The sequence below is a fragment of the Felis catus genome, chromosome B3 (genome assembly GCF_018350175.1).
Source record: "Felis catus isolate Fca126 chromosome B3, F.catus_Fca126_mat1.0, whole genome shotgun sequence".
NCBI classification, from domain to species: Eukaryota; Metazoa; Chordata; class Mammalia; order Carnivora; family Felidae; genus Felis; species Felis catus.
This window is the reverse complement of record NC_058373.1, coordinates 1,410,239-1,425,340: the sequence shown is the minus strand read 5'-3', so window position 1 is coordinate 1,425,340 and position 15,102 is coordinate 1,410,239. Positions and strand designations below refer to the sequence as shown.

Here is a 15,102-nt window from a genome sequence, read left to right as displayed (position 1 = left end):
CTGCCGTGGAGACCGGAGACGGCGTTGCCGGGAGGAGGGGCTGGCCCCGGGAACGGTGGCACAGTGTGGACTGGGGACATTTGTCTCCCTACATGTCCTCACGTGCCTCCCTGCCAACATCACAACTTCATGTACTCACGTCACACCAATATCCACGCCCCGAGAGCAGGGCGGGAGGTACTGGCAGGGACGGAAGTGGACGTCACACGCCATGGGCCATGTTGGCTGTGCGTCTGGATTCGACTGTCTGTTGTTCTACGTTTTGCTTTTATTCAGTCGGGATGAAGGCCAAAAGCAAAGACAAAGCCAGGGTGTCATCTTTGGCCCAGGAGAGCCCACAAGAAACCGCCCAAGTCCTCACGGCGGCTTTAGCACAGGGAGGAACGTGGGACCCGGCACTACCTGAGGCCCAGGCAGGACATGGGTTCTAGGAGAGCTGGGGCCCAGGCAGAGTCAGGTCCCTGTGACACAGGGACCCTGGAATATGGGATCAGCAGCCAGACCGCCTTGTTCTGAAGCCCCTCGAGGCCCCTGGGGCCCCCAAACCTTCCTGGTCCGGGAAGAAAGGCAGCAGGGAGCCTGGCGGGTGCTGACTGACGCGCTCTAGACAATGGTGAACACCACCGGCTCCTGCCCCCAGGTGTGTGCTCACCTTCCAGCCACTTTGAAGGGTGTTTGTTTACACTCCTTGCTCATCTAATGACGGGAGACGGAGAGACGAAGCCTTCCGAGGGGTTCAGCCAGTCCGGGAAGTCCGTGGTGAGGGGCCGAGGTGCAGGGGAGGAGGGGAAGGCACCGCCCCAGGCCTCTGGCACACCAGCGTGCCCCTCTGCTGTCCCTCTTGGGGCCACCGTCCCCGGGCCCACCTGGCAGAAGCCCTGAACGGTCTGGCCTTTTCACGCTTGGCAGCCGCCGGGACCTGCCCCACCCACGACATCACCTGGTCCTGTTGCCAACGGCCCTAAATGTCTTCAAGCCTTTGCCAGCCTTGGCGCGGACTCCGTGCCGACTGCGGTGGGGGCTTGGAGCCAGTCCCCCGGTGACGCGTGAGGGACCCTCACCAGGCAGAGCGCGCTCTCGGGGCTGCCCGGCACCGGGTGGGGGTGCGGGGCGGGACGGTTGGGGGCGGGGCGGAGAAGCCAGAGACCTGGTAGTGGCGCCCCCTGGGGGCCCTCCGACCGGGGCGGAAGGAAGCGTTGCTCGAGTCTGACGTTGCCGGCGCGCACGTCTCCGGGATAAATTCCCTGGTCCCTACAGTAAGTGTTTATATTTTTAAACTTGAAAGTTAGAGGAAAAAGTGATTTGGGAAATGCTGTCCCCTCCAGGAGGTGGAGCTTTGTGCAAAATAGAAGGGGCGTCCCTTCCTCCCGCAGAGGCGGCGCGCGCGGCGGTGAACACCTTTGCCCTCTGGGCTGGGTGCCCGCGTGTGGGCACAGCTCAGGGCCTCTCGTGGTGGCTCACGGGCCTTCACAACTGGCCTGGAATTCTCCTCCTGGTGTCACTCCCCTCTTTGCTGCGGGGCCAGCAGCCGGCCGTCCCGCCCCCACCGGGCCCGGATCCTCGGCCTCTGATGCCCTTCTCCCGGCTGTGACTCTCCTGCTTCCCCCGCGCTGCCCGGGAGAATATGTCGGGAGGGCCGACATATTCTTTTCTGCCCCGCACCCCGACCCGGTAATTTTTAAGCCTCTTCTAAAAAATATATTGTGAGGGGCGCCTGGGTGGCCCAGTCGGTTGAGCGTCCGACTTCAGCTCAGGTCATGATCTCATGGCCGGTGAGTTCGAGCCCCGCGTCAGGCTCTGTGCTGACAGCTGGGAGCCTGGAACCTGCTTCTGATTCTGTGTCTCCCTCTCTCTCTCTGCCCCTCCCCTGCTCATGCTCTGTCTCTCTCAAAAATAAACATTAAAAAAATGTTTTCAAATAAAAAAATACTAAAAGTTACTGTGAAACATAACACTCCCTCAGAAAAGCATAGAAAACATATATTCCCAGTTCTGTAAATTATTATGAAGTGGATATCCAAGCAACCAGCAATCAGCGCAGGAGATGGAACGTTCCGGGCCTTCTCCCCCCTCCGCTTCCCTTCCCCCAGAGCCTTCTCTGACTACAGTCGTCTCCATCATGCCGACTTTTAGGGAAATTTCTTCCTGTTTTTTTTCCTTTCACCGCACAGGATTGCCAGCCTGAGTTCTACGGCTTAGCGTCGCCGGTTTTGAACCGTTTGTAAATGGAATCACACAGCGTGCACCCTTGTGTTTTGTGTCTTTGGCTCAGTTTTGCGTTTGTGAGGCTCATCTGGGTCGCTGTGCGTGGCTGTGGCGGTTCGCGTAGACCGCTGTGTAGATTCCGGCTGCAGACAGACCACCTGTTTCTGACCTATTCTACGGTGCTTGACATGGAATTGTTTCTAGTTTCCGGCAGTTAGGAACGCTGCCGCTGTGAGCCCGGAGCCTGTCTCCCGCTCGGCGCGTACGGGCGTCCCGCCGGGTGTGGGCCTCGGGATGGGATTCTCGGGTTCAGGGTCTGACACGTCCACAAACCAGTCAGCCGCCGCTGTCTGCACCTACCAACACTTGGCGCTGTGGGCCTTTTACGTTTTAGCCACTCTGGGGGGCGTGAGTGGCCTCACCCAGCGTTTCCCTGACGGTTAGGCTCTTGCTCATTTTTTGCTGTGCGTGCTGTCCTTTTCTTTCCATATTCTGCACATGTATACGTATATACGTACGTACGGAAAACGTACACGTATTTTATACATATATGTATACATAAGGCGCGTATAATAAAATATACTTCTATTTTATGTGTATATATCATATACACTTCTTATTTACGTGTATACACATACATCTATATATGTAAGCATTTTATTATACGTACGTGTTTAAGGTGTGCATATACGCGTGTAATCGGTTCTCTGTGTAACACGGATATGATGCTCTGCATTACCAGTATTGCGAACATCACCACTCAGGCCCATCATTCCCTTAACAGATCCTTTGATGAAGAGTCATGCTTAATTATTATGTAGTCAAATGTATCAGTCTTTTCCTTCTTAGTAGTGCCTTGATGTCCTGTTTAAGAAGCATTTGTCATGGGGCGCCTGGGTGGCTCAGTCAGTTGAGTGACCAACTTCGGCTCAGGTCATGATCTTGTGGTTTGTGAGTTCGAGCCCCGTGTCGGGCTCTGGGCTGACAGCTCGGAGCCTGGAGCCTGCTTCGGATTCTGCGTCTCCTTCTTTCTCTGCCCCTCCCCCATTTGTGCTCTGTCTCTCTCTGTCTCAGAAATAAACAAACATAAAAAAATTTTTTTTAATTAAAAAAAAAAATTTGTCATGAATACGTTATTGATAGTATCTAGTAGGAGCTTTTAAAAACTATTTTATTTTTTATGATATGTTCTTCCGCATTATATTTTTAGAGACATTCTATCAGATCTTTTTTTTTTTTAATTTGGAGAGAGAGAGAGAGAGAGAGAGAGAGAGAGAGGGAGAGATTGTGCACGAGTGAGGGAGCAGCAGAGAGAGAAGGAGAGAGAGACAGTCCCAGGCAGGCTCCATGCTCGGTGTGGAGCCCAACACGGGGCTCGATCCCACACCCCTGGGATCATGACCTGAACTGAAATTGAGAGTCGGATGCTCACCTGACCGAGCCACCCAGGCACCCCCCTGAAAACTGTTTTAAATCGAGGTGTATCACATGTAAAGTGTGTAAAGCGTGCGAGCTTAACTGTGCAGCCCGGTGAATTTTCACACAGGTATACGCTCCGGTCAGCACACCGGGCTCCAGGTAGGTATTTCTGGCGAACCAGACGGCTTCCGTGTCCGGTCAGGTACGGCCCCCTCCCCCAAGACAAACACCGTTCTGCTTGTTTCTCTTGTGTCTTGTGGCTGGACTTCTGAGCCTCAGACTCCGGTCTCGGGCTCTACGGATGCGTTGCCGCGAACATTCTTGCACGTGTGTTCTGGTGGGCAGAGCACGGGTCTCTCGTGGGTGTTTGCCGCATCCTAGAAGCGGGACGGCCGGGTCGTGGTGTTGATGGTGGACAGCACCAGACCTTTCCCACGGTGACTGTACCAGTTTACGCCCCAAAGACCACGTCCCCACCAACACTTGGTATTGTCAGACTGTTTTTTTGTTTGTTTGTTTTCAAGTTTATTTATTCATCTTGAGAGAGAGAGAGACAGTGCAAGCGGGGGTGGGGCAGAGAGAGAAGGAGAGAGAGAGAATCCCAAGCAGGCTCTGTGCTATCAGCGCGGAGCCCGATGCGGGGCTTGAACTCACGAACCGTGAGGTCATAACCCGGGCTGAAATCAGGAGTCGGACACTCGACCGACTGAGCCACCCAGGCGCCCTCTGAACTCCCGTACGTCCCGCTTCTCTCTCTCGGCGAATGTCTGTGAAGTTCCTCCGCGTGTGCCGGCCGTCGATCGCTCTTATGGCTGGCCGGCTTATGTCGTACAGATACAGCACGCTCCGTGCGTTTCTCTGTTGGTGGACATCTGGGATGTTTGCCACGTTGGGCTGAAACGAATAGAGCTGTTACGAATGGTCTTGCGGAAGGCCTTTTTGTGGATGTACGTTGTCATCTTTCCTTCGTAAATACTTTGGGTGGAATTGCTGGGTCAGAGGATTTTCCCTCCTAACATTTGATTATGAAAAATCCCAAGCGTACACAGAATCGAGAGCATTTTAAGGGAAACGGGAGAGCAAGCGTGTGCGTGCTGTTGTTAACTCTGTCACGCAGCTGTCCGTCTTGTCCCTCTGGCTACGACGAACCCATTTTATCTCCAGTAGACTGGAGACCCCAGTGCATTCCTTCCCTATGGTGCAGCTTGCATGTTATGAACTAGAATTCAGTGTTTGCTTAGAGTTTTTCCTTTCGACGTAGAATTTATAGACGGTCAAGTGCACACGAGATTTCTTCCTGACATGTGCACCTGTGCTCAATTTCGACCAATGCGTAGTAACCCAGACCCCACTGCTGTCACCCCAGTGTTACCATCACTCCGTACTTCTGCTCTTCTGAGACCATTTTTCCATTGTTGTTTTTTACAGTGAAAACTGTGCATTGGATGATACGGCATTTCCCTTTCCTGGAAGGCTTTGTTCACTTAATGTTTTTGACATCCATCCACGTTGTTAACTAGATCAGCCGACCATCCTTTTTTTATCCCTGATCGGTACTCCATGGGTCTGTGGACTCCAGTTTGTTTATTCAGTAGGACCCCTGCGCCGTGTCTGGTTTGGGGCCGTCATGAAAAAAGCCGCTGTGAATGTTCTTTACGAAACTTCGCGGAAACACGCCGTCGTTCCTCTTGAGTGCACACGGCGGAGTGGGAACGCGAGTCGTGTGCACTTTTGCGTCGAAGGAAAGCGCCCAGCTTGCTTTCCAGAGTGGCTACGCCGTGTTACAGTCTGGCCAGCGACACACAATCCCAGCCGTTACCCCTTCTCGCCCACATTTGGTCACGCTAACTTTTGTGCGGTAAAACGCACCTAACAAAACTTACCTTAGCGCGCTCCGTGCTCCCGCAGTGCCCTGCGCCCGTCACCAGGACTCAACTCCAGACACCTCACCACCCGTCGTGGAGACTCCTCCCCAACAAGCGGCCGCCACTATGCTCCCTCCCCCAACGCCCGGCAGTCACATGCTACGTGGCCCACCCCACCTGCTTTCTTACTCTCCGCCCGGAAGGCTCCGTGTTTCCCAGGGTCGCCGTGTGGGTATGTCGTGCCCCCTTCCTTCAGATGGCCGAATGATGCCCCACCGTTTGGAGAGACCACGTTTCTCCTGCTCGCGCCTCAGCTGATGGACGTTTGCCGTGACTCCACCTTTCGGCTGCTGGGCGCACCACGGCTTTGTCTGGACACCCGTCCCACTTGTTTTGAGTGTATACCTGGGGCGGAAGTGCATACCTGGCATCATCCCGCGTCCGCCGGGGCTATTTGTGTCAACGCTCTACATCAGAGCAAGGAGCTTCCCTTCTATTATTAACTTACTTTTCAGAACATCCAGAATGGATACTGCATTTTATCACAGGTTCTCCTGCATTGACTGACTTGATCGCACAACTGCTCCTTTTATTACGTCCATTTGGGAAAATATTCTGAATGATTTTAAAAACATTAAACCGACTCTGAACTCCCGGGGTGAGCCCAGCTTCACACCGCGTGTGGATATCACAGTGACTCTTAGCCTCTCTGCTGTCCTGAGACAGGACAGAAGGGTAAATGCTGCCCTGCGAGAAACGGCCCCAAATGCTTAGACTCCCCGGTTTTGTCCCCATCTTGTATCTGGGCCCAGTCGTGGTTCCTGCCTCCTTACCTCCCTGCCCCCACAGAGCCCGTGTTCAGTCGGCTTTGGTGGGTCGTTCAGTGCACCATCACTGGGTATGGAGCTCCAACTCCTATGTAGTCTGCAAAGCCCAGCTCAAATGTCACCTCCTCTTTAAAGTCCTTCCCTACGTCATGATCTGCATAATCATCCCTTCTCATACTGTCTCCCTGGCTAGATTTAGTTTTTAATTTACATCCAAGTTAGCTAGCATGTAGTACAATAATGATTTCAGGAGTAGATGCCAGTGATTTTTCTCTTACGTATAACACCCAGTGCTCATCCCAACCAGTGTCCTACTTAATGCCCCTCCCCCCGTTTAGCCCATCCCCCCTCCCACACCCCCTCCAGTAACCCTCTGTTTGTTCTCCGTATTTAAGAGTCTCTTCTGTTTTGCCCCTCTCCCTGTTTTTATATTATTTTTTCCCTTCCCTTCTGTTCATCTGTTTTGTCTCGTAAAGTCCTCATATGAGTGAAGTCATATGATTGTTGTATTTCTGTGACTAATTTCGCTTAGCATAATACCCTCCAGTTCCACCCATGTGGTTGCAAATGGCAAGATTTCATTCTTTTTGACTGCCGAGTAATACTCCATTGTATATATATACCACATCTTTATCCATTCATCCATCGATGGACATTTGGGCTCTTAACATACTTTGGCTGTTGTCGATAGTGCTGCTATAAACACGGGGGTGCATGTGTCGCTTCGAAACAGCACACCTGTATCCCGTGGATAAATGCCTAGTAGTGCGACTGCTAGGTCGTAGGGTAGTTCTATTTTTAGCTTTTGAGGGACCTCCACACTGTTTTCCAGAGCGGCTGCACCAGCTGGCATTCCCACCTGCAGTTCCCCTGCCAGATTTTAAGCCCACTAAGGAGAGGGACACATCGTGCTCATCTCTGTGTTTATAGAGACTGTCATTATGTAGTGTGTGTTCAGTAAGTGTTCAGTGAACTGAATTAGTGAATCCTTCAGGCAGAACAAATAGCAGCAGAACAGGAAAAGCTGAGGGGTCACTACGTTCTATATCAGCTTTTTTTTTAAGTGACAAAACACTTTTTTCGAAGGAACCCTTTCGCGGCACCCAGCCCAGCAGGCAAGACAAGAAGAGGTGCTCTGACGGAGGTGGGGGTGCTGGGAGCGGAGAGCCCCATCCCTCAGCTCCCCGGACCTCAAGGGGGTCCCCAGCTCACCACCTCTCCCAGAGCAAGTCCAGAGGCCGGATGGGAGGAAGGCCCAGCCCCGGGTCACGCTGAGCCGCGGGCTCAGCTGGAGCGAACCAGCCGGTGGCGCCTCTCCGACACCCCACGGCCCTGATGACCACCCGCTGACCCGCACTTGTCCCCCTTGTCGGTCCGGCCGGTTTCAAGCCAGGCGCGAGGCTGCAGCCCTGTGAGTTAGTGGTTGTGCTTGTGAGGAGTGGGCGGCACAGGGAGAGGAGCGCTGAGCTCAGGCGGGACACCTCTCGGGGCCTCAGCTGCCCCGTCTATGAGATGGGCACAGAGGCTGGCAGCTGGTCCACCCAGCATCCCACGATGGTCCCCACTTTGCCGTTGTGAACATCCGTGTGTCCCGTTCAGCTCCCGGGTGACGTTTCTCCTGTGGGGGCGTCAAATGCTGACCCCGTTTCCTGTGCTCCGTCCGAACCCTGAACGTTCAGCAGGCTGCTCCTCTTGAACGGCTCCTGCCCGGGGCCCTGCACCCTCCGCCGGCCCCCCCGCCCCCCCGCACCCTGTGCCCGGCCCGCCTGCCTGCCCACACCCGGCACCACCCACCCGTGCCCTGCGCCCTGTTCTGGCCTGGCTTCCTTCCTCTACTTTGGTCTGAGACCCTCTGACGGAGAGGTCAGCAACAAAACCACTGAAACGCTTGACTTCTTGCATTTCTTGCAACTCTGGGATCCGAAGTGTTGAAAACCTCTTTTGTGTTCCTTATTACAATTACTAGCACCCAAAATAATAAAACTGTGCCCTTCCATTGGAAATCTCTTAATCAAATAGGGCTTTAAAAATCATTTCGTCTTCGCTGTACATCCGTGGATGACTATCCTTTTTGCGAGGGTTCCTCCCATCGGCCTTTTTATTTTATGTCCTTTACGGCCGTCAGCACCGAGAACCATTTTGTTACTGTTTAAGGAGGCAGGAGCGGAAGGGGTTTTGTTGTATAAATGCCATCCGGTCGGTAATCCGCCAAAAGCACATAGTGACCCGTCCTCGGATTGTCTTTAAGGTGAAGTTTTTCGGCTGGTTTCTTCTTAGCACCTTCTCCGCAGAGACACCAACCCTGTGAGCTGTCGCTCTGCTGGAGGTTTGCACCCCCTGGGGGCCGCGCCACCGAGGGAGGCCGGGGGTGCGGGGCGGGAGGGGAAGGAGACCTCGGGAAAGAGCGCGCATGACGCAGGGTCCCCCCTGGAGCTCGGTGCCCGGCTGCCCTTGGGAAGCCCTCAGGTAACCCTGGAGAGTCCGTGAGTCGCCCCTGGTTTCTGCACCTTCTCGGTCTTGCGTGGGCTCCGCAAGCTCACAGACGGCGTCAGGCTCCCGTGGGCACCGCCCCCACCGCTTCTCTAGCCCCCTTCCCCCTGGGTGACTTCAGCGGCTCCCAGGACCCTGGAACTGGAAGTGCGTTAATGACCCCCAAATCCTTGCGTCCCGATGTCCAGCCGCAACGTCTCTCCTGAGCCGCGGACCCACCAGATTGCCCCCCGTGAGTGCCCCGTCCACGCGTCACCCGCGCCGTGCCCCAGGCAGACCTGCTCCTCCCCACCAAACGTGCCCTCCTTTCTTGGGTGTCCCTGCAGCACCAGTGTCCCTGACCCACGTGACCCTCCAGTGTCCCGATGCCCTTGCCACTGGCCACTGTGCCTCTGCTCCCTGAGTCCTCTCGCCACCACCTGCTCCTCTCCACCCAGTGGTCTCTGCCTTGTCTGGGTCCCGAGCGTGTGTCACCGGCTCCGGGCACATCCTACCCCACCTCCGTCACACTGGTCTTCTCCCGCCCGGACTCGCCCCTGCTTCCGGAATGTTCTTTCCAGAATGCAGATGTGACTGCGCGGGTGCCTTGCTTCAAGCCCCCTGCAAACAGGATAAGGTCTTGCCTCGGTCCCCGGCTGCGGGACGCTGGTTTCTGCCGAGCTGATCGCAGCCCCCGCACCTTGCCCATCCCCGGGCCCAGCTCTCCGCCTGGCTGTCTCTCTGGGCAAATTCCACACAGCCTGGAGTGTCAGCTCCATCACCGTCTCATCTGGGAGGCTTTCCAGCCCAGCCCGTGTCCCCGTCTGTCCGCACACGGCACACCGTCCCGTCACTGTCACTGCCGTGAGCGACTGGAAGGCGGGTCTTCCCCGTGGGAACTTCCGAGCTTCACAGGAGGCGTCGCAGGCGAGGGGGTCCCTCACCCACGAGGGGCGTTGGCAGGGTGCACGGCGGCCGCAGAGGGAGGGGACGCCTCTGCCACCCACCAGCGGCCTCGCCCAGCCCAGCAGCCTCTCTGAGCGTCAGCCTCTCGGCCCGACAGCAGGTGCCAGACGAAGGGCTTCCTGCCTCTGCTGCGTCCCACTGGGGGCCCCGAGGCATGTCGTCCTGGGCGACGGGTGCCCTCCGGGAGCCCCCGTGACCACGGTCAGCGGTGACACCGAAACCCTCCCCGTGGGTCGTGGTGAACAGAGCTGACAAATGTTTGCATGACTCGTGTCCACCTGTGAATTGAAAAAGAGTCTAAACAGCATCTCACCTGTGCGTTTTGGAGTCAGACGGTCCTGGATTTTAATTCCGACTCTGCTGTGTCGGCTGTGAGGCCTGTCGAGTCCTGGGTGTTGGACACCAGGGGACACCGTGACACCGAGGTGACAGGAGGTGTACCTCTTACTGCCGGCCACGCGGGGGTTCAGTGAATACCGTTTCCCTCAAACATGCCTGTATCCCCTCAGAGTCCTTGACAGTTCCTGTTGTCTGTTTTGTTTTCCGGTGGCTTCTCTCTCTGTCTCGCCTGCATCCCAGCCTGGGACATCCCTGGGGCCAGCACCTGACTCTCCTCTGCCCTGGCACCCGCTCCTGCGAGGCCCACAGTCCTACTCGGGAGGGCCTCCTTCTGGGCCCGTTAAAAACCCACATGGCCCAGGTCTGCGTGCTTGGCTTTTGTTGCTTCAAACTCACGACCGGGGAAACGCGACAAAGCCGGAGCTGGCGCTTTCGCTGCCAGTGACCCCAGCGGCTTTCCCGCCTGCACGCGCCGTTCGGAGCCTGGAGGGGCCCCGGGCAGGCGGCCTGCGGTCCTGTGCTGGGGACCCACGGGCCGGCCGTGCGCACCAGCACAAGCCCTCGGGGTACAAGCCCTCACCGGTGTGGGCGGGAGCCAGCAGGCTGGCAGGGAGGGGACGGGGCCAGAGAGGGCAGGGGCTGGGACCGGGCCCCTCTGTCTGGGGTTCTGAGTCTCTGTATCCTGCCGGCCCCTCTACTTGTGGGAAAAGGGGGTACAGGCATCTCCCCTAGAGGGTCTACGCCAGTGGCCCCAAGCTCCCTGTGGTGGGGGGGACCCCTGAGCAGGTGGCCCTGTACTGGTGAGCAGCTCTCAAGCAGTGAGGAGGCAGCACAGGCCACGTGGCCTCCAGACCACTTTCCGGAGCCCTGGTGCTTCCTCGGGGCCACCGGGCACGGTCCCCCTAACGACACGGGGACGTACCTCTGACCACCAGCCCCTCCATCCCAGGACCAAGTGCCAAGAGGGGGGCTCAACTCCGGGGACTGGGCTTTCCCTCCTCCAGGCCCCGAGAGCTTGTGTTTTCCCCGCCCGTGACATTTTTCTTTACATATGTGATAGTTCAAATGACTCGAGAAATGGGAAGTGGGAAGAGAAGGTTCTGGAAACCCCCCTCCCCCGAGCTTTTCTAACACCGGCGCGGCGTCAGAAGCTGTCTGTGGCAGGCGCAGAGGCAGGGGCTCCGGGGGTGACAGAGGAGGGGGGTTTCCTTTGGAAGTCACCTTCATTAGAACGATTAGAACGAGGTCACGAAGATACTCCAGTACAACCGAGCTTCTGTTGTCAACAGAACATTCGTGCCCGGGGCAATTTTCTACCTGCAAGATGGGGCAGCGTGGACAGCCGCCGGGCGCCCCCGACTCGTCGCTAGCGTCTGACCCGTTGCCCCTCTCGTTCTGTCTTGCTCCGCACCTCGCGTTCCCTTTGCTGAAGTGGAAGCAGTCCTGAGGGGAGGGGCGCCCGGGGGGCTCAGTCAGTTAAGCGTCTGGCTCCGGTCACCATCTCCCGGTTCGTGGGACTGAGCCCCGCGTCGGGCTCTGCGCTGACCCCGAGGAACCTGCTTGAGATTCTCTGTCCTTCCCCTGCTGGCTCTCCGTGTCTTTGGGGAGCTGGGAGAAAATCTGGAAATGTTCTTCTGGTCCACGTGGGGAGGGGGTTACAGGTGGAAAGACAGGTCCAGAGAGGAAAAGGGGCCCAGGAAGCCCGAGCTTGCGCTGGGCCTACGTCCGGGTCCGAGCGTTCCCTCCGGGCGGTCAGGACCCTGAGCTGCCGTGTGCCGCTGGGAGGGAGGGAGGTGTCGGGGGAACTCGGGGGCACCCCCAGTCCTTAGAGCGTGGGGGAGCACCTCGCATCGACGGGGGTCCTCCTGCCGAGAATCACCTGTGCTTCCCTGAGAGACTGGGGTCCTGTTTCCACGCTGGCGGGACGTCCCTGCAGCCCGGGCCCCTCTCTCTGCCGGGTCGTGTCCCTGCTGGAGGCGGCAGGTGCCTCTGTGAAGGGGGGACATCCAGTCTCCTTTGCGGATCCGGCCACTGGTGACACGATGGCGGCTTCTGACTCAGGCCAGGGCGCAGGGAGTCCCCGCCACGTGGGGAGTGAGGGACACAGCGTTCCAGAAGCCTTTGGGCATGAAGGGCCTGATGGGAGTGATTCTTGGCCTTTCTTGCCGCTGGAGCAGCGTCCTGAGGGCGGGGGGGGGGGGGGGGGGGGAGGCAGTGCCGGAATGTGCCGGCCTGGTGAGGGTGTGAACGGGGGCGGGGGGAGGGGAGCCCGGGCGTGAACGGAGGGGCAGGCAGGAGCCCGGGCCTGGTGAGGGCGTCCATGTGTCCAACGGCCCTCAGTATTTCATCCTTAGTTTGAGGATCGACCACAGCAGTCGTGGGGCTCCCCTCCTACGGCCAAGATCGGGACGGTGAGGTCACAGGGATCGTGGACATAGAGGTCACAAGGATCACGGACTGGGGTCACGGGGATCGAGGACAGCGCAGTCACGGAGAAGTTGGCAAAGTCCAGACGCCGTCAATCCCTCCATCCCAGTGTCACAGCCTGGCTTGTGCCTCAGGTCCCCTCGGGTCCCAGGCGGCAGCACCAGCAGGGGTCGCCCGTGACTGTTTATGAGGTTGTTGCCGACGTTCTGGTCACGGGCATTTTCCTCTTACAGTCGGTTGGTTCACAGTCAGGCTCCAGCACGTTCACAGGGGCTGTGTGTGTGTTAGTGCAGGGGTGTGTGTGTGTGTGTGTGTGTGTGTGTGTCAGTGTGACGTGTAAGTGCATGTATGTGTGAGCACGAGCGTGTGCGTGTATACGTGCATGTGAGCGAGTGTAAGCGTGACGCATAAGCACGTGTACGTGTGTGGTGTGGGTGCATCGTGTGCACGTGTGTGCGCGTGTATGTGCGAGTATTGAGCGTGCGTGTATATGTGTGTGTGTGTATGTGAGTGTGCGTGTGTGGTGTGTAGATGCGCGTGTGTGTGCATGTGTGGGAGCACGTGAGTGTGTGCCCCGAAGCGTGTGTGAGCAGAGGGGGAGCAATCCCGAAACCAAAGCCTGCCTTCAGCGACTCTCGGTCACAAGACCTCGTTTCCGTCCCCCTTTCTCCTTCCCTCACAACCAGTACGTCCTTCACGGCCTCAGATGGACGTGAGCCCGCAGCTCCGCTGACGGGCGTGGGTCCGAAAGAACGCCAGCAGGGACTCGGCAGATATCCATGTGCACACCCACGTGCACTCCAGCGGTTCCCGCTACGGCCAGAAGGCGCACGCGAGGTGCCGTGCACCGACAAGCCAGGGGATCCACAAAGCGTGGTTTACACACGGGATGAAATACCGCGTAGCCTTGAAAGGGAAGGAGGCTGTGACACAGGAGGCGGCCCGGATGAACCTCGAGGACACCGCGCTCGGGGACGTGAGCCGCAGTTCACGTACACGAGGCGGGCCAGCGCCGCTCACTCACGGGGACGGAGGGGGGGGCATGGTGGCTGCCGGGGCCCAGGTGGGGGCGGGGAGCTATCATTTAGTGGCTCAGTGATCGTCGCACGGGACGATGAAAGCGTTCGGGGGGCGGGCGGTGGGGATGGTGATGCGAGAGCGTGGATGTGGTCACTGCCAGTGAACGTACGATCAGGAGCGGTCACTGTGGGACATTCTGCGTGACGTGTGCGTGAGCACACGTACACACACACACACACACACACACACACATAAGTCAAATGGGCCGTGTGCACCAAAACCTCGCCGAAGCGCGGTTCGTTCCGGCAAACCCCAAGGCAAGGCACCGTTGACTGCCCCTTCAACTCCTGGCTCTGAAGGTTGGTAAGACAAGGGTTTGACACGTGGCCGCTGTGTGACCCTCACCTGTGCCCGGTGACTCACGGGCCTCGTGCCGTGGCAGGAAGCGTGGAAGGGAGCCCCTCTGAGGCCGCAAGGCCGGTCCGCGATCTTCTGAAGACGTCCGGTGCCGACCGTCCCCGAGAGCTCCGCCTCGTCGTCCCAAGGAGGACTCGGCTTTCTGGGCCCGTGCCCGACGGCGTGGCACCCGGTAGGACGAGGCGCCACGGCCGAGATTTGCGCGCGGGAGAGGCGCCTGGCCCAGGCTGGGGCAGCTACTGAGGTCGTACTGGACTCGGAACTCCCTCGGGGGACCCCCACCCCCTGCTCTTGCTCGCGCTCCTTGTCTGCCTGGCCGAGCGCCTGCGAGGCAATAAGGTGGTGGCCCGCTCCGTGTGGTTGGGTGACCGTGGCCAGGAGGGTGTGGGCGGAGCCCCATCAGGGGACCGTTGCAGGTCTAGGCAGGATGTGACGGGGGCGGGACGAGACTCGGCCTCCTCGGGTTGGGACACGTCTCGGAGGCAGCGCTGTCAGGACACGCCGCCAGGTGACACGTCGGGACGTGCCGTCAGGTGGACGTGGCGCGCGCGTTAAACAGAGCGGACGGGCACGGTCCCGGGCTCTGTGCTCGGTGGATGGTGACGCCATTTCCTGAGATGGGGACACGAGGGAGGAGTGGGCTGGGCTGGGGGCACGCAGGGAATCAGAAGTTTGGTCTGGACACGTGAAATCTGGGATGCCCGCTCACCGTGTGGGTGGAGAGGCCAGGCAGGCAGGCGGCCCTGGGGGTCCGGGTTCACAGGAAGCACGTGGGAGAGGCACACTGAGCGGGAAGATGGCCCAGAGCTCCGTACGTCCTAGATCAGGCCCGGAGCGGAGAGCAGGGAGCGGGGAGCGGGGAGCAGGGAGGGCGCCCAGTGGCTTTGCTGTCGGGGGCAGAGCTTACGGGCAGGGGCTGCCAGATGGTCCCACCCACACCACGAGGATGGGACCCACCCTGGGAAGTGTGGTCCCGTGACCGGAAGAGCAGAGGTCAGGGGATGACCATCCCACGCCGGGAAGGGAGGAACACCGAGCCTCGCTGCATCTCGGAAAACCTGTGTCCTGACTTCTTTCAGGAATGTTCTCGGTGACACCACAGCCTGAGTTCTCCTGATGGTGTCGTGATGGGGAGACACGTTTGTTTG

General features: G+C 58.2%; 1 protein-coding gene across 23 annotated transcripts in view; it reads left to right on the top strand.

Annotated features, from left to right (window-relative positions):
- The window catches only part of BCL2A1 (BCL2 related protein A1), a 60,240-nt gene that overhangs the window by 27,667 nt on the left and 17,471 nt on the right, over positions 1-15,102 (top strand). Inside the window, exon 4 of one of the 23 annotated variants that reach the window (XR_006598735.1) lies at positions 5,053-6,162. The exons of the other annotated variants lie outside the window; for them this stretch is intronic. The gene's annotated coding sequence lies outside the window, so the exon portion shown is untranslated. Of the gene's footprint in view, positions 1-5,052; positions 6,163-15,102 lie in introns of those variants that run through there. 23 annotated transcript variants of the gene reach the window in all.